Below are 23,761 nucleotides of genomic sequence, written 5' to 3' on the forward strand. Positions count from 1 at the left end.
TAACCACAGCAGTTGGACAGAGTCATTGACAAATATATTTTTTATTATGGTGGGTAGACGTACCTACCCTCCATATATTTTATGAACATTGATAAAGACAGTTGGAAGCAAATATTCATTATAAAACTTAATCGTATGTAATTAAGTTTTAAGCGTTTTAAGTCCCGTTTTATGATTAATATTGTATAAAATTCGTGATAGTTTAAATCAGAGTTGGGAGCAATGTTGCTGTAGAAAAATGTTTTTATTTTTATTACTCGCAACTTTTTCCCGGAGGCCAACGCACACATAGAAGCTTAAGGCGCACACATGCGCAATTATTTGGGGACATAACTTTCTTAGGAAGTGAACAGGCCTTGCGCTAAATGCTTTTCTTTATTCCAAAGTAGTTTTTTCACAATCACCAGGTTTAGGTCATATAACTTGAAAGCCAATGAGTTTTGACCCCGGTTGACTGGACTTAAATCATTGCAAATAACGCATAGAATCCCCTTTCAACTCTTTCAAGGAATACGGCGAATTTCCAATCATCCTGTATGTAGATATATAATATGTATATAAATAACCATAACTCAGGAAGACACGTTAGTGATATATAACTGATAAGTGAGGTACCTAACTAAATAGGGGGTAGATCGAAGGAATCAAGTAAATTTTGGTTACAAACATCTTATTAAGTAGGTATCTACAATCATAGGTAAATAAAAGTCTAAGAAAATTGCGTCATTTTATCAGGGAGGTATTTGTTTATTAACAAAATAGAAATAAGTAGCGCTGTAATTTTCCGGCAGAATGTTATCGCAAAAAAAGGTAAGGGAATTATGGGAGATAAATATGTGGTAAAAGTAATTTTGTCGGCACTACGCAACAACAACTCCCACGGGCTCCCACTTTTCCAGGGTCATGGATAAAGTAACCAGCGAGAAACTTGGCTGTCATATTACGTGCCTACAAAATTGCGCGAAATATAACGTTCACTTATATTAACGTAGATAATTTTATTGACAAACCTCGTATCGCGTTTCGATTTCGAGGAAATTTTGACGTTATCAAAAAGAAAATAATGACTTATAAGGACTGTATCGTTTATTATGAATACAACTTTACTTAGCCGTTTTTTCTGGTATTATATTTTTATTAAAAAATTACACATATAGTTTAATTAGTGCTTTAATAATAAGTAACATTTCGTCCTGGGAGATCACGTAAAGCATATGGTTTGGACAATATTTAGCTAATCCTCCCGAGTAACTACAACGATTTTGGACAAATACTACAAGAAAATTTACGGTTTGCGAACAAGACGAGATATTACACAAAAAAAATCGTACTATGTAAACAGCAATTACATATGATTCGTAAAGCGAAACATCTGGGCATAGTCTAATCATTTCTTTTAGTTGGAAAAAAAGATTTGGATCTGTGCTTGGTGGCCTTTTAGAGAATATGGCATGTTACTTACGACAACCCCGACTTTGGTATACAAAATAACCATCATGGAGTATTTCTATCTACCTGTTCTAGCCATGGTTCAACGCCATGAATGTCCATTAGGCTTAGGATTTCGGTAGATTCTTTTAGCTGATTCCCTCATTTCGCTGGCATCAGAAATTGACGGGAATCCAAAATGTTGCATAAAAAGTCGTTTTCATGTAAAGAACAAAATTCACCACATTTATTCTGTGGATGTTCAATTGAGCAATCATGAAAAGGACACTTAGATGGCATATTTTGGCAGCATATTAACCTTTTGTTTCTTTAAATCGTACTAAGGAATCGGTGAAATAGTCTCAAATTAAGCTCGACAGGCTTGTCCAAATTACATTTGCTAGACGCTAATCATCATAAAGTCCCTAAAATAAAATAAATGTAAAACCTTCTTATATCAGATATGGCTTAAAAATACCCCAGATTATACCTTAAGAACATAGTTATACAAAATAATACACACGTCAACAGTTAGACCAGGTTTTATCTGTATTTATAATAAACGATACAGTCCTTATGTCATATATATGTTCACTCGTACTCTTAAGTTTGGTGACTTGTTATGGAAAATACCACGAAACGCCAAGTATGAATAAAGGAAATACTAAGGACATTTTATTACAGCCTGGGTCAAATTAATATTTTTCATCAGTTGTCCTATTTGAACATTATAACATTGATAACAGAACTAATTTATGTATGTAAAACCTTAAATGTATTAAGTACTTTACTAAATATTACATTATTATTAGTCTGCTGATCCGCCAAATATACTACTAGTAACGTGCTATCCCGACTATCCCGTTGGGTATAAATAAATATGTAAATACTTGCTTACTTTTTTGCCTGCAATTAATGTTTCTATTCTCCCACCTTTAAATGAAATATGCAGATAAATACATATAACAAACTATGATCTACAAATAATACGAAAGCTGATATTACATAAGTTGCCACAGAGATAAATCTAATTTATCTCATATTTAAATCCGTCGAGCTGTCTAGGCCGCTAGACTTGCCAACGAAAAAGATATACGTACCTACTCACATAAATACCTCTAAATAACATTACACTTTTCTTCCATACTATAAGATGTTTATTTCTCAAAAGATTACAAGAATAATCACTTCCCGAGAAATACATACATAAAGAATTCTAACATTCCGCTAGAACTTTACGATATCGTTACTTTTACATTGAGAAAGTTACAAAGGATGAAACTATGCGTTTGTAGTACAAGTACAAGTAGGTACACTTTGTACCGTTGTGATTAAATTTAAGTTTGCTTTATGTTCAAATATTTTCTGTCTAATATTGCCCTACTTTTTACTTTTATCTTCATCTTGCTCTTGACTTGAAGGGAATTTCATTACAATGATTTCTTCTCTCTACGGAAACTTGTGTTACAAACTGTAGAGCTTTCCTACCCAATCAAAGTCGAAGTTAGCAGAAAATAGTGTCAGAAGTTTTGCTAACGTCGCTCCGTTTAAAGTTAAGACTGAGTTGTCTGTGAAATGTTCACAAGAGACGTTCCTAGACTTAATTCATTGTGTATCTTAACCCCTTTATTTGTTTAGGCTTACGCACTGTCTTAGCTTTATGACTAACTTTGTATAGAAGTTGTCTTTTATTTAAAGACATTGGTGTAAAAGGAGTACTTAATTGACAATAAAATATGTTATTATTATTTAATATGAATACTACAGCCGGCGTTTAATAATGCACAACGGGTTTCTATCGGCGCGATTCGGGAAATGATTTAGAGATTCACTAGATATGAAATAGTAAAGATATGTGACGTTCCAAATCTCTAAATTGATGTTATGTATTATTAGGTAAGATTGTGTTCAATTTCGACATCTTACGTAATATTTCGTTTACCTACGGAATTTAACTCGCTTAATAGGTAGATTGGTGTAATAAAACACCGCCGACGTTTGGTCGGAGTCCCTACAAATTTTATCGACAATATATAAAAGGAACAACGTCATAAAACTTTACATCCGTATCTAGAAAATGTATGATGGCGTGTGTTGGACTGGCCATTGGACTCATTCCATACTTTTTATGGAAATACGTACTTTTAAATTACAAAACTTTATAATATGTAAGTAGGTACCTACTCTTATTGTAAACGTGAAAATTTTAAATGCAAGGTTTGGCGTCGTAGATTACGAAACAAAACCAATAAGAAAAAATGAATTTTAAAACAAAAATTTTAGTCGAACATCAAACAAATACTGTACTTTGTATGAATATCCATTTCAAAGTTTATTCTCTAGTTAATACGACCGCGTCACGCACCAGCAATTTTGTTAGAATTTTGATATTGAGGTGTATTTTCATTAGTTCGTTTAATATTTCCGCTGAAAATGTGCTCCATTAGAGAGTATATAGCATACTCGTATAATTATTTCGTAAGTCTAACGATGGCAGTGATACGACGAAACGAAAGTGCCTAAATGAAAAGACTGTGCAAACACTAATTGCTAATGAAAATACTTGATAGAGTTTGTCGTCGTACCAAACCTCTTTCCAATCACATACATATTTTATGTCTCGCAGCGTGGGATTTATTTAATATCTTTGTCCTTCGAAACCAGAGAGGCTTTATTAAATATTTTATTGATATAGAAGGCGGGTAGCAGATAAAAAAGAAAAAAACAACAATAGCTAAAGAAATTACGTGTAATAAAAGGCATTTAACTGATTTGCAAGACCGAAGTGATCCCATAAATAAGTGTTCCGTGGACAAAGTTTTGCACGGAACAGTAATAGACAGTATAGGACGGTTGAAAACCTATCTCAGTATATTAGTACCGTTGTTGTAGTCAGCTGTCAACAGTGACACTTCCAGAAAAAGAAGAACTGACAGATCATAACCGTCTCATACCAAACAAAAAATAATATTTTTGAACCAGGCTGCTACGCTGCGTTTGGTAAGATGGCCAAGATGACAATAAAATCGTTTGCGCCGTATCGAACGGACGCTGTCTGTCTCTCTATCGCACAAATATTGAAGACTGAGAGAGATACAGATAGCGTTTCGTTCGCTTCGTATTGTCATCTTGGGTAATGGGTAGGCCCCCTGGCAAGTGAGAGGCGCGCCGCGATCCTAGACAGCGCGGCACCATATTATTTCGCTTAGCTACACGTCCTTCAGTATCGAAACTATACGGTCTACCTAAACCAGTTCTAGTTTGCACTGAATCACTTGACTGTTGCAGCAGATAGTTGCGTAGCTAAAGGTTAACTCTCGACTGATCTTGAAATTAAGTTGTATAATATTAATGGAATACAATTTTAGAATGACATAATTGATTCTGAACTGGAACAATTGAGGTCAACAATTTCACACTCAACTGGGCTCCAATGTCCACATTTGATGACGTTGGCCATGCATGATTATTTGCTGAACTGCTTAACACTGTTATTTTGTTATAATTAAATCGTGTGTTCAAATGTATGTACTTATTCAGTGAAAATCGATTAGATGGAATGGACTTAAATATAAAATGGAAAACAAAATCATTTGACAACCTGTCTTGAGCCATTCTATTTTTTTTAATAAGGAAATTAGAAAACAAACAATAACATTAAGCGATTCCGTGTGAAGAGTAAGCTTCCTCATCATAAATTGCACAGCTTAGGGCTTGTGCACAAATCACGCGAGGTTCGATGGGGGGAGGGGGGGTCACGAAAAACTCACGATAGAGGAGGGCGGGTATAAGGAAACCTCACGTGTATTTTTCTACAGTAAACGAAACGAAGGAAAAAAAAACCAACCACATGAGTACTTTTCTCGGTTTCGTTAAACATAAATCTTCACTCTGCACTTCAAAATAGCGAGTGTATTTAACGAAAATAGAAAAATAAACAATATTTTCTAAATACAACACTATTTATCTTAAAATTAGGTCGAATGAAAAAAAAACAAAAAAATACACGTGAGGTTGCGTGGGGGGAGGGGGGTAGCCAAAAACCTCACCAAATATGTATCACCAAGGGAGAGGGGGGGTCAAAAAGTAGCTGAAAATACCTCGCGTGATTTGTGCACAACCCCTACAAGTTTATAATAAAAGTCATGCGCAAGTTCTTTGCTTTACGAAACTATGGTAGGTACATTTTGTATTGCTACGTGTTATGCTCTTGGAAAAAGATTCATTGAATTTTGCTGTTTAATATCAAGATTAGACATTGTTTCAACGTAACCTTTAACGGGTTGGGGCAGCTACATGAAAAGGCACACTCCAGAAGCTTAATATAAACGTTGTTCATTCACTACATTACCAGATTAAGGGTTGCTAAAAAAGTAAAGCCCAACATGAAGCGTGAACTAAGTAGCCCGATTTGGCTTAAGAACAAAGTAAGTTCTTAGTTACAAAGATCGGGGACCGTCTCTGAGTAAGGATTGTTAGTCGCCGACCCCGCAGCAAACATTCGTACATATAAAGCAGTAACCACAATGAAAGCCGCCGCTTTAATCGTCCAGCGTTTTACCAACAAAAGGGACTGTTTAATGTCGGAGCACGCGCAACGCTGCTTTCTTCGCATTGGAAGCGATTAATGGTTCCGCATAATGGAGTCCGGGCCTCACAACCAATGAATAATTCCTCCATGATTAAACTACGAATCACCTGAAAACGCTACACCCTGTTTTAATGTTTCCTAACGTCAAACTGCTTGCTACTGGCATAGAAAAATAATTAAATTTGTCCTATATGACCGATCTTATAAAATAAATATATTCGTCCATTGGTGTTGGGAGGTAATATTTTCAGAAATTAGTATTTTTTTAAGCAACCTCTTGAAGAGCTTGTGTAAAAATTAATGAGATTCATTAATATTGTACGAGTAGATTTCCCTGTGGTGCTGTTTCTTTAAAGGCAGTTCTCGGCCTATATCATGGTGCTCGTTGAGTTTATCGCAAGCTTGATATAAAATAGCGCCAGTTGTTGTACTGATTACGGCAGCACGAGAGGATAAAAGTTTGAACTTTTAACTGACATTCTACGCTACGGAACAAGTTTGTTGGATGCCACAAAAGTTTTAACTACTCGCCTGGCTTTAACTAACTACATATGTACCTATGTGTGGTGAGGAACACAAGCAGTTTCAGTTTTATCTGCAAAGGTGGTGAAGAAGATACTGTTTTAGTTAGGTACTACAAACCTGACATACGTGAAAACTTTTACATGTGGGTTTTCAGAGAAAAGGTGCCAAACACAATATCTTTAAAGCGATTTGTGATTGCTGTTAATGTATGTAACGTCTTATTGACAATCTGTAGGTACAATAAGTTATATTTTGCTTGACATTCCCACATTGTGATTATATAGCTTAAAAACCCAAATATTATACTTACGTAAATGGCGAAGCGTTTTAGTTCAGGCGACCATTTAAGAATAATACTTTGAAATAACGTCGATCCACTGGAGCCGAACAAAACGTGCAAAAATTTCATGAAAAGTTAGATGGAACATCGAGTTTTCACGAGCTCTTAATACCAGCTGTTTCTGAAAGTTAGAGATATTTTTCTAAAAACAAGTTAGCAACAGTGCGTGTCTTGAATGGTGGGCGACTCGTTAACTTTAGCGCTATTATAAATCTTGTGAATGGCCCACTTTATCGGCGTCCAGTGGACTCCCACGTGACCGATACCGAAGAAACATTGTGAAACTTTTAATTGGCGGATCATCGGATGTTTAAGCCGTTACAAATCATGCTGGAAGCCAACACTAGAATAATATAACAAAACGCTATCCATAAATATGATAAACAATTTTACCTCGCGGAATACTGTGAAAATTAATATGACTTAGAAATTATGTAGGTGCGCGGAAAGCAGAAGTTGGGAATGGAGCGCCGAAACAACTCTGAAAAGATTAATGGAGTTAAAATTGCATCGCTGCGTAATGCAATAAAAGCCGGTAGACGCAGCGGCGGCTGAGAGCAGTATTTTACCGTTGAGACACACGAGACTAGCAGACCACGATTAAATTCAAATGGATTTTAAAACCTTTGAGCGCTGCCGTTTTTGCAAAACGGCGTTTTACTCCGGTGCAACAGAAATTAGCCTTGATAAACTCAACTTATCCAGCCTTTGCGCGGCCGGCATTCCATTCGGGTCGGAAGTGGAATTCAAAGTTTCTCTAAATGGGATAAGTGACCAAGAAATCCAAGTAAACCCGAGCTAAGCCAAAACAACAGCCGACAGGAAAAGGGCATTCTTTGTTGGCATTTTGCGCAGCTTTGTCTTTGAAATCCAGAATGAACTAAGCTTTTAATAAAGAGAATGTTTGGAGTACGGCGAAAAACAGTACTTTTTCGGATGATTTAATGTTATATTACGTGATTAAATGGATTCTCTTAACACACATTGCTAAGGGTAGATTGGACACCAGTTCCGATATAATTAGGTAAGCGGAGAGTAGTATTAAGCTCTTCAATTATAGTTTGGTAATACCTATATATACAGTCTACATGCACATATCCGAATTTAAACTGTCGTGAGACATACTAACATAAAGCTAATTTTACGGTTGCGGTTACGGTGTGTTAAAGCGTAAAATTAGTTTTGTCTAAACATATCTATATAAACCTTTAAACCGTGTAAAGTGAGTAGAGATGCTTACCTATTTGGTTCGACATCCGAGTATTACATATAGTGTAGTAAATAAAGGTAGTGGACCCCGCAGTAATTCCTCAGCCAGTAAAAACTTTACAGTATGATAAAGTATCAATAAATAATAAGTATTGTATAAATATCCAAAGAATAATAATAATAGATTTTTTTATTTTAATGTGTTTATATATATTTTTTATTGTTTTGTAAGTGTTTTTATATTTTACTTTTATATTCATATTATAAAAACCCTCGCCTAAGAAAAATGATGAATAAAATAGAATTAAAGTAAATACCTAAAGTCTTAAATCGTTAATATCTTTTTACAAAATAATGCTCCTTTCAAACTTTCGTCTTCACCGGAAATATTCATGTAACGTATTGCAACAATAAATGAAATATTAAAAAAAATATCCCAGCAGAAATACCAATAACATATTTGGTAAAAAAAATTTGGACGAAGGAATTTCTCGGTTAAATATATAAACAGATTCGTATTTTTACGTATAAATACCTGACTTAGGAGTGTTTTTAGGGTTCCGTACCTCAAAACGAAAAAACGGAACCCTTATAGGATCACTCGTGCGTCTGTCTGCCTGTTTGTCACAGCCTATTTTCTCGGAAACTACTGGACCAATTAAGTTGAAATTTGGTACACATATGTAAATTAGTAACCCAAAAGATGGACATAATTTTTTTATAATTTTAAAATACATAGGTTCGAAGTTATTTAAGAAAATACATATAGCCAAAAAATGATTATTCCCCCTGCATCTCCGAAACTACTGGGTCTAAAATTTTGAAAACAATACACTAAATAGTTCTTTACCTATAGATGACAGAAAAACCTATTAGAAATGTGCAGTCAAGCTTGAGTCGGAATTATGTACGGAACCCTAGAAACGCGAGTCAGACTCGCACTTGGCCGGTTTTTTTTTGGATATTTATAATGTTAGTTTCGCTTCATACTATACAATAACCAAGCAAAATTTCATCGACTGAGGAATTAATGCATGGGTCTCCATACAACAACTTGCTTTACTACACTAATATTTGGTCGAAATATTAACTCTGACTGTTTCAATCAACAAAGCACCTGTTCAATCAATCAGGGCATTTCACCATTAAACTGTGACTAAATTAAAAAGTTCCACACAAGGTTGCTTACCTAGGCAACTGATTTAACAGACATATTATATATTGCAACATCTACCGCTTTCGCCGAAATGATTTTATTATCTAGAGCTTATTTTCTCTTATGATCTCTTACCTCCTTATTCATAAAACTTGACGAGCCTGAATTATTATTATTCCATGTAGCTTAGTTTGTATTTTTTGTCCCAATAAAGTTAAAACAAGTAGTTAAAAAAATATATATATATATGTATATATATATATACATAAATAAGTACAAAGTCAAAATGACAGATTAATAGCTAGACAGGCTTGTGATGCGTTTATGAATAACGCCATAAGTATCTTGCAAGTGATAGATATATTAGGCGGACAAACATAAGGGACAACCCAAGATAAAAGTGGCGAAGATCCGACCTCTTACAAAGCTCAGTAATGAAAACCAACCCAATAATACCTATGGGGATAGAAACATTTTAGCAGATAACTTTTCCGGAATATGAAACAGGAAAAGTAAAAGAGCGTTTTTCCATCATTTATAAATCAAAGCAACAAATAAGTAGGCATATTTAACTTAAATATTTCCTATTTCGTCATTATCATAAACTCCATCGCATAATGTGATACAATCATAATCCACCCGTTCCAATGTAAATATTTTCAAAGCACCCATTAGACATCGATTCGCTTTGCCCGACAATGGCGACAATCGATACTATTTAATCTACGGACGGCGTGTCATATTCGAAGGACCGACAAGCTACAAAAATGATGTCAAGCATTCGTGTAGGGTAAAAACTCGTACGTGACATATATCAGGGGGGATAATTTGGGGATAATCCCCCCGGAGAGCGGCGCCAACGAAACTCGGCGCGACAATGTGGGGCACATGCCGACATCGTCGAACCCCATACATGCCGGCTTACGCCACCGCTGCCTCGCTCACAGAAGTCACAGACAGTTTTCTAGGAAAAGAGGTATCTAAGAACATCTGGCATTGGAGGAATAATTTTAAAGAATCAGAAAAGTCGATATAGTAGATATTCCTTTGACGACATTAAATACGATAATACTGGTGATAGCTTGTCTTTAACCACATTGAATATTGGGGAATTGTATGAATTTAAGTATATGTCTGGATAAGATTTGGGATCGTTTATAGTTCCTAATAAATCGCTATTTCTGAACCTCGTCTCGTATAAAATAAAGCATGTTATTGACAGAGCTAAATAGTTACAAAAACAATACAAATAACTCACAAATAACAAATGTCTAGACAACACAAACCGGTGCTTCCTGACTAAACTCAGATAGAAAATTTAGAGTTCCGATTTACTCTAGTATTAAATAACTACATACTTAGATACCAAATACGTTACAATATACCTACATCGTGACTTAATTGACCGAAACAGGTTTAGAATACAGATGTATAGTGCATCATTGTCTTCTATCGCATTTTCACGGAATCATACGAACGTATTTTTACCCGACTACGGCAACGCAAAGGGAGGGTTATGATGCTATTTCAGTCGGTATCGGTACAAAAAGTACTGAGGTTAACTGAATTATGCCCTACATCTGTACTAGCGTTTGTGTATAAGTTTGGCATCTACATAACGTCAATTTTGTAGAATTTAAGCGCGCTAGACCTGGATTTGAAAGAGTACCAGAATATGGGATCTAATTTCGAGTTGAATCGGCAGACGGGCCGATTAAATCTTTCATTCCGTAATGGATACCTAGAGGGATCGATAGGTCGCGCTCAAAATAAAATGGAACAATGGCCGGCCCGTATTAGGACCACCGCTTAAAATGCTTTCCATGTTCCGGCGCATCCGGCGACAACCTCCGGCAGACCCGATTGCCGGAACCAGAGACATGCCACTTTAATGACTGCAGTGCTATAAGCGGGACCAGAGATCAGAGGATAGTAAGGATTGGAGACTACTGGATGCGTGCGCCACCCTGAACTCAAGAGAGATCTCAGGCTTAGAGAGATAAATAGCGCAACGCTATCTAATCAGGGGGCCTAGCCAAAACACATTTCGAAAAAAGATATCGCTAACGAATCGATAAAAAATGTATGGGAATGACAGGTACCGTAGATGAGTCTGTCGAAAAATATTAACGAATACAAAAATGTTAGCCAAGTTGCAATGTTGTAACGAAACGCAAAACTTTCGTTACCGGGATTCGCCATCTGTCATACATTGCCTAGCCAAGTGACACTTTTGACAAGCGAAATCAAATCGTTATCGCCTCCTAGGTGTAGCTACGTAGCGCGAGCTATCCCCTTGCAGATAACTTATCGAAGCACAAGAAAATACCGAATAGTGTTTGTAAATTAGAATTTGTAGTAAAAAGCATACTTCAACATCATTGTGGGCGGCGAACAACGCGGAAGTGTCGCTTAGACGCAGGCGCCGTCTGAAAAATCGCCTCTATTGAAACTGCTTAGGAAAGGACTGCTACGATCAAAGGATTGTGGGCCGTACGCAGCATTTCACCCAAAGGATCCAATGTGACCGAGGCGCTGAATATCTACCTATCTATAGTGACAGTGTCATGGAAAAATGGATTATGCACCCACAAATGCAACACGTAACAACGTCCCTACAAAGGTAAGAGCGAGTCAATAACTTATCCCTACTATACCTACTAATAAGTATATAAAATATGTTATTAATGCTAAAATAACAAATGTGTTCCTGTTACGTCATCAAATATAAACCGATGAACGGTGTAGATTAAATTTGGTACCCATATGCACAATGGCAAGCACTTGTTTTTCAATAGGAAAGTGAATTGAATGTGTAAAGGCAAAGGTATATAGGTAAAGGCTTTACAAATGTAGATAAAGACTCGGGAACAAATGTTCTTCACACAAATAAATGCCCTTCCCGGGAAGCAAAACCATCACCTTCGTAGGCAAGGTCACTAACAACTAGCAATATTGTAGTGTCATCCCATTTTCTTAAATTGATTTGAAAGGGACGGGACTACAGTGTTACTACTTTTTAATTTCTACAATTTCTTGTCGGACTGTACAGTAAGCTCAAGAAGACTTGTGTTGTGGGTACTTAGGGTACTTAGATAACTATATATAGATGGTCAAACCAATTTGTCAGTCAGTAAGAACCAGGAAAACTATACTCATAGTTATCTTTTGGGTGCTAGTACTAGTATATGACAAAGCTAGTATGATTCTCTCTGTCTTTGTTTGAAATGAGACAGTCCTTTGGCAAACTATACTTAAATACATAGACAACACCCATGACTCAGGTACAAAATATCTGTGCTCATTACACAAATTTCCTTACCGGGGATTCAAACTCAGGATTATCAGCTTAACCGGCAGGGTCACTAGTCACTACCAACTAGGCCAGACGGGCTGTTGTCATACATATCTATTATCAACCATATTATTGAAACTTTTTCATATTATGAAACATATTGTATATGACTTCTTTTGGCAGGCACAGGTACAGTCAGCTGAAAAGAAAAGGTACCTCCCCTGCATACAAACTTCTATGTAGCGGTGGTACCTTTTCTCTGCAGCTGACTGTACCTACACACTATATAAAAATAATCTTAACATATACTTACACAAAACATTTAGTTTTTTTTGTCATATGACTGGTAGAGAATAAGTGTTATAACCAAATGTTACAAAGTTTGTTGAAAAACTAATCATTCATTTTGTTTCAGGTGACTTGGATTTTGGATATTCATTGCAGCCTTGGCATATGAACCAATACTTTATGGTGCTCCAAAGCCAGGGTCAAGGGAAGAAACTATGTCACATGTACAACCACAAAAATATATTGAGTGTTGTTTTACTGTTTTTAAACACTGTACATAATATATGTACAAACATGGCTACTGTTTTCATGCTGCCCGCAAAAAATACCTGCTGCATCTTTCATTAACAGATTTTCAATAAAATAAATAATTTTTTTAACCCAATCATAGTTTCATTTATTTATGGTGGTTACCACCTTAACTTTTGGTATGCTTAGGAGCAGATCTGCTCCCATGTACTTACCTATATTCAACTTTAAAAAAAGCATTAATTTTTAAAAGTTGTCCTTATAAAACGACCGGTCTGCCTGCTAAGCCGATGGTCCTGGGTTGGAATCCCAGTAAGGGCATTTATTTGTGTGATGAACACTAATATTTGTTCCTGAGTCATGGGTGTTTTCTATCTATATAAGTATGTATTTGTCTATATAAGTATGTGTAAGTTATTTATTTTATTTTATTTAATTATGATTGATATATAAATTACAAATTTTTGACCGATCTGCTCCTAAGCATACCAAAAGTTAAGGTGGTAACCACCATAAATAAATGAAACAATGATTGGGTTAAAAAGTTAATTTATTTTATTGAAAATCTGTTAATGAAAGATGCAGCAGGTATTTTTTGCCGGCAGCATGAAATCAGTAGCCAAGCATTCTTGTTTGTACATATATTATGTACAGTGTTTTAAAACAGTAAAACAACACTCAATATATTTTTGTGGTTGTACATGTGACATAGTTTCTTCCCTTGACCCTGGCTTTGGAGCACCATAAAGTATTGGTTCATATGCCAAGGCTGCAATGAATATCCAAGTCACCTGAAACAAAATGAATGCTTAGTTTTTCAACAAACTTTGTAACATTTGGTTATAATACTTATTCTCTAGATAGATGATAGATAGATAGATAAAACGTTTATTTGTATGCTGCAAAAACACACAATTTACAAATAGGTACATTACAAACAGAACAAAACTAAAAATATCTACAGAGTTTAATTAACAATAAAAAATACTTAAACACGGAAAGATGGGTTTACTTGCTGTACTCTGTGTGCATTGCAGCAAAAACAAAAGGGTTCCGACTCAGCTATACGCTTCGCTCTTTTGAGCAAAGCACTGATATTCTGCCGGAACCCAGATCACGTTACACTTGGGTAAATGTGATGATAAAAAGTGTGTAGTTAAATGGTGTTAAAACATTCCGAAATAAAAATACATAAATAAAACAAAAATAAGAATATTAAGTGGCCATAAAATAAAATAAAAGTGAGTGAGTGCATTGGGTTTGGTTCTAGTTCTCCTGGAAATCCTTCTCTACCAGTCACATGACAAAAAAAACTAAATGTTTTGTGTAAGTATATGTTAAGATTATTTTTATATAGTGTGTAGGTACAGTCAGCTGCAGAGAAAAGGTACCACCGCTACATAGAAGTTTGTATGCAGGGTTGGTACCTTTTCTCTTCAGCTGACTGTACCTGTGCCTGCCAAAAGAAGTCATATACAATATGTTTCATAATATGAAAAAGTTTCAATACTATGGTTGATAATTGATATGTATGACAACAGCCCGTCTGGCCTAGTTGGTAGTGACTATAGTGACCCTGCCGGTTAAGCTGATAATCCTGAGTTTGAATCCCCGGTAAGGAAATTTGTGTAATGAGCACAGATATTTTGTACCTGAGTCATGGGTGTTGTCTATGTATTTAAGTATAGTTTGTCAAAGGACTGTCTCATTTCAAACAAAGACGGAGAGAATCATACTAGCTTTGTCATATACTAGTACTAGCACCCAAAAGATAACTATGAGTATAGTTTTCCTGGTTCTTACTGACTGACAAATTGGTTTGACCATCTATATATAGTTATCTAAGTACCCTAAGTACCCACAACACAAGTCTTCTTGAGCTTACTGTACAGTCCGACAAGAAATTGTAGAAATTAAAAAGTAGCAACACTGTAGTCTCGTCCCTTTCAAATCAATTTAAGAAAATGGGATGACACTACAATATTGCTAGTTGTTAGTGACCTTGCCTATGAAGGTGATGGTTTTGCGTCCCGGGAAGGGCATTTATTTGTGTGAAGAACATTTGTTCCCGAGTCTTTATCTATATTTGTAAAGCCTCCTATATACCTTTGCCTTTACACATTCAATTCACTTTCCTATTGAAAAACAAGTGCTTGCCATTGTGCATATGGGTACCAAATTTAATCTACACCGTTCATCGGTTTATATTTGATGACGTAACAGGAACACATTTGTTATTTTAGCATTAATAACATATTTTATATACTTTTTAGTAGGTATAGTAGGGATAAGTTATTGACTCACTCTTACCTTTGTAGGGACGTTGTTACGTGTTGCATTTGTGGGTGCATAATCCATTTTTCCATGACACTGTCACTATAGATAGGTAGATATTCAGCGCCTCGGTCACATTGGATCCTTTGGGTGAAATGCTGCGTACGGCCCACAATCCTTTGATCGTAGCAGTCCTTTCCTAAGCAGTTTCAATAGAGGCGATTTTTCAGACGGCGCCTGCGTCTAAGCGACACTTCCGCGTTGTTCGCCGCCCACAATGATGTTGAAGTATGCTTTTTACTACAAATTCTAATTTACAAACACTATTATTCGGTATTTTCTTGTGCTTCGATAAGTTATCTGCAAGGGGATAGCTCGCGCTACGTAGCTACACCTAGGAGGCGATAACGATTTGATTTCGCTTGTCAAAAGTGTCACTTGGCTAGGCAATGTATGACAGATGGCGAATCCCGGTAACGAAAGTTTTGCGTTTCGTTACAACATTGCAACTTGGCTAACATTTTTGTATTCGTTAATATTTTTCGACAGACTCATCTACGGTACCTGTCATTCCCATACATTTTTTATCGATTCGTTAGCGATATCTTTTTTCGAAATGTGTTTTGGCTAGGCCCCCAGCTCACTATGTAAGTTGAAATAGTGTTGCTGCGTAGTGCAGTGTGTAACAGTGTGCTGGATGGCGTAGGACCTTTCTAAGTTGACAAATAGTTTGTATTAAGATTAATTGTAATTTAAAGTTGTTTATTCATTGTTTTTGTTATGTTTTAGTACCTTATATAAAAAAGTGGACAAAATATACAAAAATTTGAAGTACTCACGTTACGTTTTATGGATATTACCATTCTTTGATATTTACCTATCTCTTGCGAGACTAAGAAATATTTACACATTTATGGAAACAAATAGACCGGCTGTCAAACATTCATTAATTTTACTCTATTAGGTAGGCAGGAAGCGAAAATGGGGGTTAGTGGGGACGACAGATTGGGTCGCGATAACTTGTTATGAGCCTACGTAGGTTGACATAACATTAATAAAAGGATTATTACAGTACCTACGAATTATTTACGGGAAAGAGCTTTTGATTTAATATATTTTAATGAAAAAATGTCTCTTTTATCCAAGCTTATCTTGCTTGCTATGAAATAAACATTATTGACATAGACATAGACATAGACATAGAAAAACTTTATTTAACATCACAAACATGACATGAATGGTACATTTGAACATAAAATCTTAAAAAACTTCTAAAACAAAATTAAATTTATGTTAACATATAAACAAAACAGCGTGATGTTAAAAAGGGGCTCGACTCAGCATGATGTTGCAGTAAAATTAACTGCAACGCTGATTTTCAGTCGGACCCTAATAAAATAATAAAGAACCTAAAGTTTTTTATTGGATGAGTTTCGCCGCTTTCATTTATTTAAAAGCAATTTCATGTTAAATGAAATCGTAATATTGTAGCTTTAAATTATAATAATAATATAGAAAAGTGCACATAGGTAACATTTATATTGCCGTAATTTTATACAAACAGAATTTTAGCAGGTGAAGTGATATTAAAGAATTACAGTTTGGTGTAAATACAGAATTATCAAAGTAGAGTAATGTGTACGTGGTACCAAATAGCTACTTTATAGTAAGAATATTATAAATAGGTAATTTTGGTAGGCAACCACTATATACTTCGGTAATATATTTGATGAGTCCATAGACTCCCAGGTGTCTAAAGCATCGAATGGCATAGGTTAATCACTGTAATTTTACGGTAGTTGTAGATAATAGTAGTAATTGAGAATCCAGTAATTACACTAATTACAAAATGGCGTAGAATGTTCATAGTCACCATTAAAAGTTTCGCGTTATGTCACAGATTGCCGTAGGGTGCGCAATAAGCGAGCGTGATTCGGCAAACTAACTGTAATAGGGCTCCCCGTAGATGACTCACGAGTCACGATGCCACATGCTGACTTACTATACACTGTGTTAGCTGTTTATCGGGCGCCAAGCGAGTTAAATTCTCAAGCGAACTAGTTTAGCTGTGACCTGGAGGTCAGTAACAGCCATGGGTATATTGTGCGCACTTATACTGGTATGCCTGGGCGTTCGAATCCGCAAGCATCGGAATTCGGAAATTATACTTATCGTTTATTTTCATTATCAAAGTGGTAGCAGAAAAAGTATAATTAATTTTGATTTTCGAACCTAAGTGATGGCATTTCTTTTTCGCACGGCAATTGGGATAGCACTTTAAGGTATACCAAGCGCATAAGCATAAGTTTACCCTCTTATTACGGACAGTTGTTAGGTTAGGAATCTCAAGATCAAATTAGAGTAGAGGCAACATTAAACAATTTGTAAATACACATGCTGGTTATAGAGAAACCGTTCCGAGTTCCGACACGTTTCGAAAACAATAAACGGAACTTGGTTCACACGGATATCGTAACTGAATCTAACTCTTACTCGTAGCAAAAGCAAAGGCGACGTGAATGCTCAATGCAGCCGATCGTATTGATTACGATTGTAAGATAGGTACAATCGATTTATATCTTTTCATAGTACTTAAGTATCGCTATATTATCGAAGCTTTAAAAGCTTGTATAGCTGGAATGATAACTATCAACGGAAACGACTTAATTCGAAAGCTTGTTACTTCTACAGCTACAATTGAAAGCAAATCTAACAATATTGTATGTATGTATAATGTAAAAAAGTTAAGTTATTTAGGTAATAAACCTTCTCGAATAAATAAACACAATATACATATGTAGATACTTTGACGCTGACTGTACCTATATGTACCTATATTCCAGCACTTGAACATGATATATTTAGGCAAGCGTTAGCATTAGGTACCGTCCATTGTCAGCACTGGTGATAGTAAGTACTTTGGTCGACTTGGTACTCGAAATTAAATTGTATCAACGATTAAATTCCAAAACACAGATTTACATTGCGTAAAGCAATTCAGTCTTCTAAGCACACATGTGGACTTCATAAATCTCATGTCAGTCGAGTAAAACCGAGCTGTGTGTCATAAATACGGCGGGTATGTGTGTCAAAACATGGGGGATTTGGGCGCTGTCCCCGGCCGACTCGCCGCCCGCGAGATAATGAAAAAAAAAAGATTTATGATCAACTCTAATCAAATTTTATTACCGTTCTTACAGTCCCTTGCTATATCCTACAATGAGCAGTGCATTTTGTTATTGAACGAAATTTGTAGCAGATGAGGGGCGCTTGGAGTTTACGAGAATATAAAAGACTTAAAAATGTGTTAGTACGCGACGAATTTTCTTTAACGTTATCCTTAGGATACACATTGTATAAAATGTGTCACTTTGTTTATAACTTCCATACAATGTGATCTGTTTTCGTTGATGCTAATTGTATACATTTTGCAAATATGACACTATCGCATCACGTTACATTACAGTATTTGTTACTCTGGTTCCGATAGAAGAACTTCAAATAAAGTGGACCGGTACCTAAGTATGTACATATGTATAAAATAATACCTAAGCAAGAACGTGCCTAGTATTATTATTTTATAAAAAGGAAAACACGAATACTGCTAGTACCTACCGTCGGTTTTACTTATAGCTCAAATATTTCTGGGTTCAATAAGATGAGTAAGCAAAACGTGGCCAAGTTTCTTTTGCCAAAGGGGTCGTGAGTCGCATTTCCATAAAGTTTCCAGTGCGGAATGTAGTGTTGTAATAATAACGGGCAATATACCCATTCGTACGCAACGCGGAGTAACACAACCCGCCCCCACCCTCGACCTTCCACCACTTTACTGACCCAATTATACTTGACGAATTTTTTGGTCACATACGAAGTGAATGGCACATTTGGTCATACTCCGTCCGTAAAGTTTTTATGAGCTGCAAAGTTATATTGAAATAGGTTTTGGGATATGAGAAATAGCAACCGTTGGCAGCGGATTCAAAAGGATTCATTTGGAAATTTGATGACATGGAGAGTGCGAGGTCGTGTTAAGCTAGTTTAAAGGCAGTTAAATGGTTTTAACGTTTATTAAAATGCAAACAAAAGCGAAATAATATATCCTAAGAGCGTTTTCACATTATCCGATCCGATATTGGATGTCGGTTACGACTGCAAAGAAGCAAAAAGTAAAAATGGAAATTTTATATTGTATTATACATTTAATTACTGTTTGTTGTTCAAAAGAAAGCGCAATTAGCATAATGCAATAATAAATGGATTTGATGTCATAGGACATTTTCTAGCAGTTCTAGTTCTGTTTTTCTCCAAAGGTCATCGGATATTAGATCAGACATAGTGAAAACGTTCTAAGATACTATGGATACTAAAAAACATTACTAAGGAGTCAATTAGTTCCTATTTCGTTAAATCCGTCTCCATTTTCTACGAATAAAACCTATAGGTTAGGAATTATTCTTTATTTTGGGTTATTTCGTTTTGTCTTTTAAGAATAACGAGTTTTTAGCCTGAGGAGCTAATAAAAGGTCAAGAAATAAGTTAAAAGAAAGAATAATATGCGAAAAGATAGAATACTCTTCATTGTTACTTATATATTATTAAAATTAGATATCTTAATATTGTTTTCTCTCCTCGTACTATTATTTATTGATTCGATAGGTCTTTGAAGAAAATAATATTAAGGTCGCTAATTGCTTTTTTCTATTTTATGAACAACACTAAACAGGTACTTACTTTCCACGAAAATCATTTTGTACATGATCGGTTGAGTATTAAATACGTTTTTTTTTTCAAAAAAATTTTCTTATAAAAATGTCTTAACTTTGTAAGTGCCACAAAGATACACCCTTTCGCTGGTATGGCTTTTTTAATGTAAGAATTTATAGAACCCTCTATTATGCGTGGTCCGACACACGTTTATCCGGTTTTATTAAAGTTTTATTGATAAAATAATCCACCCCTAAGTTTCGCGTGCAAAATAAATAAGAACCACCGAAATGTTACAAAACTTGTCAATAACTGGGACAAGGTAGCCCTTTAACCTTTATACCAATTAACCTTTAAATGCGAACAATACGACTTTATAATTAACTTCTGGTATTACCCTTCAGCGTGGTCATTTCAACAGCTCTTTAGAAATTAATTCAAGTGTTCCTCGCAACAATAAGTTCATAATATTTTTATAAAACGTCCTTGAAATACCCTCGAGCATGTACTTACAAATAAAGGGCAAAAGGGTGGCTTAAAAGGGCTATTTACACAGAGTAAAGCGCAATGACTTGAATTAGTAATTCAGTTGATTATGCCTCCCCTCTGGCTACTCTATCATTATCATTTCACTGAACGCACGTGCCGTTCTAGTGCAGTGCAACCCTCGGTCTCGTGCTCCAAGGCCAGGCATTATGTACGCAGCTAAGTATGTGTTCTTGATTGCGGTGAGATTATAGAGATGGGTAGGGGTGAGTAAATACTGAGTATTTACTCGATATTTACTCAAAGCACCCGATAAATACCCGTATTTACTCATTTAGGTGGGTAAAAACGATTGCTTATAAAATATTCAAAAAGTGAGATTTAAGAACAAAATTGTCTTTTATTGAAGAGTGCTAACGTGTATTAACAATATCTATAAAATAAAAAGCATAATTATAGGACGCTTAATTTAGAAAAAAAAGGTAATTATTAGTGAGATGCAAATTGTGATAATGCAAAGTTAACAATTTTGTTTTAAATAAGAAGGTATTTACTTTAAAATATGGTACTTAAATTCTATTGATGTTCTAGATAACTGCATGTCGCGCAAAAAGTGCGTGTTTACGTGGCACTTACGACCTTTTATTAAGGGTTTTTTAAAGAAAACTCAAAAATGGCTCAACCGATGATGTTCAAAATATTGTTTTTTGTACTCTATTATACGGCTAATCTCCCGATATGTTTTCATATTTTTTCTGAACTTTGGTTCTAAAGTTATAGAGAGATAAACATTATTTTGGCCCTTCGAAACGGTTTTTTTTCCAAAATATTCAATTTATCCAAAAATGTTCTTAGATACATTCCAGTTATTTTTAAAGACCCATTTAATGATGTGCAACACGTTGGTGGTTTCTGAAAATTTTTTTTGTGACAATTAGTTACTTGTATGGAGTGCCCGTCTTAAAAATACATTTCTTACAATTTTGAGTACTTAATCCAGTAGCAGCTTACAAAATACACCTATATTTCAAATTTATATGCCCCTTTCAGCACTCTAAATAGTTTATACCCACCAATTTGGGTATAAACGAGTAAATACGGGTATATTGAGTAAATACTGAGTATTTACTCGGTATTTACCCGTGAGTATTTACTCACTACCCATCTCTAGGTGAGAATGTTTGTTTGACATGCATTTATTAACCTTCTTCTCTCTCTTATACTTCTTCAGCGAGTATGCGCCCACTGTTGAACATACGCCTCTCCAAATCTCGCCCAAGCGTCCCGATTTGCTGCTTCTCTCTTCCAGAGTGGGCCTGCAATCTTTTTAATATCATCCTCCCATCTTGTTGGAGGTCTGTGATCTGGCCTTTTTGAACGAGACCTCCACGCTAGGACACGCTTGCTCCATCTCCTATCATCTCTGCGACACATGTGCCCGGCCCAGGCCCATTTCAGAGTAGCAATCCGTCGGCCGATGTCCACTACTTTGGTCCGTCGCCGGATCTCCTCGTTTCGGATTCTATCGCAGAGAGATATACCGAGCAACCTTAATAAATTATTATGGCTCCATTAAGCATGAATCTACCCTGAAAAATAACATTGCAACCACATTAAGCTTTTGGGTTTCTTAAAAGGGTCTGGGATGATTAGCTGTCGATGACTATGCAAATAAAAATTTAGAAGCAGCAATATTTTTCTCCTTACAAAAATGTTTTCATTACAAAAACTTAAAACCACGTAATGAACCTGTAAATACCTTTAGAGATAAGTTGTTGCATTGTGCAAACAGGAAGAGAAACTAAGGTAAACACCTTCACAAATGATAACAGTGTTGTATTGTCCGTAATTTCTGTATGCGTCGGTCAGCTTTCAACTCATGTAACCAATCGGGAAATCGATTAGTTGTCAGCGCGACACTAAATGGAAAACGAAACGATAAAATCTACCTAAATGAACGGCTGAAAATTGTGTGGTACAGTCGGCTAGGAAATGACTGTAAATCCAATATCGATGTTATTTTGCCGCAGTAACTCTGTAGTGGCTTATAGGGTAAATATGAAACTCGGGCAGTCAAAAAAAAAACAGTAACGCGTAAAATACTGCGCCAGGTTGAATATGTTAATTTCATTCGAAAAATTACAAGGTGCTAAAAGAGTTTAGGCCCGCGTACCTTCTATTTAATATTTAACATATTCAAATTTTTACTTCGTGTTAAATTATCAAACACCACAAATTACTTCAGAATATTAAAAGGCTGGTGTTAAGTTAGGTAGGAAGGTATCGTACTTGTTTTTAATCTTATGCAGTGCAAAAAGTGCCGAATGGCAAACATAGTTCTAAATCGATTCCCAGAGGGAAATTTCTGTTTGAGGTTGAATATGAACTAAATTGAAAAAGCTCTCCAGCGCCCCCTTAGTGGCTTGTTGTTTAATCACCAACGAATTCTCCTTTGAGCAGACAGACGCCCTTAGCCAAGCAAGTTTGTCGACCCAGTCCAGCCACTGGGGAAATAACTTGCCCACTTTAACTATCTGTTATTGTGTATTAGGTAGGTAACCTACCCGATGACTTTCTTTTACTAAGAAAAATCGGTAAACGTATGTATTTGCAATATTGATCGCAAACACAACATTTGAATATGAGTTTATAAATAAGAAAACACAATTTGGTTTGGATTATTCCCAGATTTATTAACTGGCTTGGAAAGAAAATAAATATTTATAAAAGTTGGTTTTATTTATACTTAGATCTTTATAAAAGGTCATGTTTGCAATGATATCTTATATTTCTAATCTAATCTTTCACGTCTGATGTAAAGGCAAAGTACCACAAACGTTTTTGGGTGTTTTCAGAAATAAATATCGAAAACCCGATTTTCACAGATCCCGGTGTTTTTTGGTTCTTTCAACTCAGAATCACTAACATATTCAATTCTGATGATAAAATAAAATGGACTGCGTTATGGAATAACGAACTACTTAGTTCGCTATAACGAACTACTTAGTTCGTTATTCCATAACGCAGTCCAAATGTCCCAAAAATTTGTATGAAAATTGTACATTCCACTACGTCACGATTTCACGCACATACAAGTGAAAAATTTTTTCGTACTAAAACGTGACGTAATGGAATAGACATTTTGGGACATATTTTTTTAATGGTGGGATGGAGAATGCTGACGATTCTGAGTAGAATGAGCCCAAGAACGTCCAG

General features: G+C 35.6%; 1 protein-coding gene and 2 long non-coding RNA genes across 3 annotated transcripts in view; all 3 read right to left on the reverse strand.

The window, feature by feature from the left end:
- The window catches only part of LOC134665109 (uncharacterized), a 347,418-nt gene that overhangs the window by 268,352 nt on the left and 55,305 nt on the right, over window positions 1–23,761 (reverse strand). The window lies entirely within an intron of this gene.
- Window positions 1–23,761, reverse strand: part of LOC134665103 (transmembrane protein 132E) — a 117,455-nt gene that overhangs the window by 84,278 nt on the left and 9,416 nt on the right. The gene's annotated exons all lie outside the window — the stretch shown is intronic.
- On the reverse strand, window positions 13,614–15,986 carry LOC134665574 (uncharacterized). The gene is made up of 2 exons (XR_010098388.1): window positions 15,392–15,986; window positions 13,614–13,872 (listed from the first exon to the last, which is right to left on the reverse strand). It is a non-coding gene; the product is annotated as an uncharacterized LOC134665574 (long non-coding RNA).

Source organism: Cydia fagiglandana, chromosome 6, assembly GCF_963556715.1.
Source record: "Cydia fagiglandana chromosome 6, ilCydFagi1.1, whole genome shotgun sequence".
Classification (NCBI taxonomy): Eukaryota; Metazoa; Arthropoda; class Insecta; order Lepidoptera; family Tortricidae; genus Cydia; species Cydia fagiglandana.